The sequence below is a fragment of the Protopterus annectens genome, chromosome 10.part0 (assembly GCF_019279795.1).
Source record: "Protopterus annectens isolate FY-2018-M chromosome 10.part0, PAN1.0, whole genome shotgun sequence".
NCBI lineage: Eukaryota > Metazoa > Chordata > Ceratodontiformes > Protopteridae > Protopterus > Protopterus annectens.
In genome coordinates, this window is record NC_056744.1 from 1,598,914,141 (window position 1) to 1,598,917,587 (window position 3,447).

The following is a 3,447-nucleotide window of genomic DNA, read 5'->3' on the forward strand; positions in this document are numbered from 1 at the left end:
CAGAATTTTGAATCTTTCACAACTTTGACATTGTTATACACTCCATTTCAAATATTAATCAGAGGATCTTCATTGACAGATGCTTGAAATACCTTAGCTTTTTATTACAAATGAAATGGTTATTTAGATTGGGTTGGTGTTTGACTGAAATGTTTGCTATCCATTGTGACATGAAATGAAATTAAGAATTTTATATACCTTTAAAGAAATTATTTGTGGTAATGTTTTGAGCTGGACTGTGGCATGAAACAGGAGTATGAGCTGCAGTCAAGCTGTAGTTTCATCAAAGGAGCATGTTTTGTTGACACCAGTTATTGCTGGATCCCATCTCAATGAAAATATTTTGCCAAAATCACTTTCAACAGCAGTGAAGAATTCCCTTTTCTCCACTGTTGTGTGACATTTGAGTAGGAGTATTTTAAGTTCAAGGGGTGGGTGTGCGGGGCTGCATGAAGGCAAGCCCCATGTACAATTTATTTTTAGGTCCACTGAAAGTGATTTTCATCAAAATATTTTCACTGAAACGTGATTCAGTTTAAGTGTTATTGATTTATCAACACAAATCTTTTCAGCAGTATCTGGAAGGAGACTGGATGTCACTATTTGCATTCAGCCTAGGGATGAAGACCAGCTTTTAAGGCCCTTGCCAAAGCTGAAAGGGATTCTGATTACCTTTACTAGCTTATGATTGGGTCAAACAGGTCTTTGGATTACCAGAGATGGCATTTTATTCCCCACAAGACTGCTAAAATTATGGATTTACATGTGTGTGGGCAGTCGGAACTAGCTGAAGTGAAGCAGTATAACCTGATTATTTGAAACAGTAAAGGAACACAAACCTTTTGTCCAGATGAAAACAGTCTTCATTCATAACTTCAACATAGGAACAGTGCTAGACAAGAGATCACAAGAACCTTGAGATGCCTAGCCATATCTACTTTTATTTAAGCAGACACACTTAAAGTTCTCTGGACATCCTTTACAAGCACTTGTGTGCTCACCAAGTTGGGTCATTACTTGCATAATAATAATTTGACAGTGAATCATAAAAGTACTGAATTAGTTTTGGCTAAATTAAACCAATCAAATGTTAGCATATTGAGCACACGCAAACACATTTTTTGGTGTCAACATGGAGTTCGTTTTGCTGAAGAGTTTTAATTTGCCTGTAAATTTAAGAAGCTTGTGAACCTGACTTTCAGGAGAGTTTATATAACAGCATGTTGCAATTTGTGATTCATTATATCACTGAAAATCTGTCTTCCAGCTTTAGATATATATGCAGTAGGTATGACTCAACAGTTTGCTCAACGTAGAGTGAAAATTACATTTCTGGTATATCCACTTAAGATATATTCATGCAGAAGGTTCTAATGTGCTTATTTAAATTTTATAAATGGTAATACCTAGGTTGTTGTGCAATACGGCAGTTGATACACATGACAACACAGCTCAAGTGAATGTTTTATGTAATTTATTGCACAGCAGTTCACTTTGCATTGCATTTTTGTTGCTAAAATTACTTTTTTTGCTTACAAATCCATTTGGAATGATCACGTACAGGAATGAGCATTTTTTATTTTTAGACTGGTTTTTCAAGTATTCTTGTCTAAGCTTCATTAAAAACATTTCTAGATTGGTATACTGTATTTCCTGTGCTTAAAGTAAACAAGAAGGGTCATATCTTAACAACTTGTTACTTTTCAAGCCAAGATGTAGACTTTATCCCAATCACCTAAACTCATATTTTCCTTTTGTGATGAATTCATCTTTGTATACATGCTGTAGATTATCATCACATCATTAATAAATTATCAGTCATATAATGTTTTAAAAAAAGTCCATAGTACCTGTGACATCTGCGCAAGGAATAAGGAATTCATTGTACAATCAACGACATTATAAGTAAAGGTCATGCTGTGTATGTAATCTGTGTCTTTTTAATATTTTTAAAGCTGATAAAACAGTTAAGTTGTTTGTCTTTTCGGCTTTTCCCGGTTAGGGGCCGCCACAGTGGAACTCCGGTCCACTAATGATTGGCAATAGATTTTTATGGTGCTGAGTTGCCACCCCGATGCTCAACCTTCAGCGAAGGCACGTCCATTCACGCATGTCTTTCAAAAGCCACTCGACCATGGGGAGGACATGCAGACTCCACACAGAAGGCACTCCAGCCGAGAATCGAACAGGAGAACCTCTTGCTGTGAGGCAACAACGCTACCGCTGCACCACCACGGCTTCTGTGATAAAACAGTTAAGTGTTAAAGCTAAAATGGATCTTTGAGATCAACATTAAAGCATGAGAATGGGATTTTGTTTTGGTTGGGGAAGCCTAGTGATCATATATGGTTTGAAATACCAAGGTATTTTTCCAAATCTTCACGTGTCATCTGTTGCTGGAACTTTCCAGACATTGGATTTCTTCGATAGTAGTTTGGTATCACAACTCTTGTAGTCTGTGGTTGTTGAGTCACATGGGTCCACTTTTTGTTGCCAGCCATATCTGCTAGTTGAAGCACACTGTCAGATTTCAGAGCCATATAATGGAGAATGGTCTGTTTGACTTCCACAAGATGTTATAGAATCCTGATAGCCTTGGCTGGTTTTGTATTCTGTTGTAATATACATTTGTGTTGTGCATCTATTTGCCAGTTTGAGATTGGAGTGCTGTGTAAAAATGTGTTGTACAAGTGTCTCCATTACTTGCACAGACTGAATTGGTATTAAAAAAAAATCTGTATCAAGTGTTAAGATCTTGCTTTGGGTAGTAAAATAGAAAAGAACTTTTAAAGCTGATGGTCCTTGAGCTAATTATTCAGATAGGGACTGTAGTAGGTATACATCTTCTTGTTAGTGAGGCTGTCTTTGCATACTATTAATAATGTGTGTGTTGTCTATTTCAACAGGGGCTCACCTTTGTGCAATGATCTGTTCAAAAAATTCTACCGTTTTCAGCTTTACATTGTGCAGGAGTTCTCTGAATCACCTTGCAGGGAAGCTATTGCATAGCAATGATTTTTTTTAAACTTTTCATTTTCCTACAGCTGATTTTGTCTGTATTTGGCCATGGGAAGATGTCTTCGTAGCCCAAAAATAAGAAAATTAAGTGATACAGCAATAATCCATTGCACCCCTTCAGAAATTCACAGATGATGTCCTTCAAGAATGCAACTGCAGTCCTGACATATGGGTTGTCCTGCCTCAGGCAGCCCTTCGGTCGGCCAGATTCCAAAGTCTGGGTCCGGCGTCGGCCTATGTCGCCTCCTCCCCGACGTCAGAGCGGTTGGAGTATAAAGGCATCAGCCGACGCCATCTTCTTCAGTCTTTCTTGCCGCACGGTGCCCGAAGCAGAAGCAGTTCGCAAGTGCCAGTCAGTCAGCTCCTGTGGTTTCAGTTACCGAAGTCATCTAAAAGCTAAGTACCCCGTTGGGGAACATTTTTTCTTGC

The 3,447-nt window shown here is 38.2% G+C and overlaps 1 protein-coding gene across 1 annotated transcript in view; it reads left to right on the forward strand.

Annotated features, from left to right (window-relative positions):
• Nucleotides 1-1,642, forward strand: part of LOC122814346 (structure-specific endonuclease subunit slx1-like) — a 106,629-nt gene extending 104,987 nt beyond the window's left edge. The window contains exon 4 of the mRNA XM_044086932.1: nucleotides 1-1,642. This exon is cut by the window's left edge and continues 266 nt beyond it. The gene's annotated coding sequence lies outside the window, so the exon portion shown is untranslated.
• The last annotated feature ends 1,805 nt before the right edge of the window (nucleotides 1,643-3,447 follow it).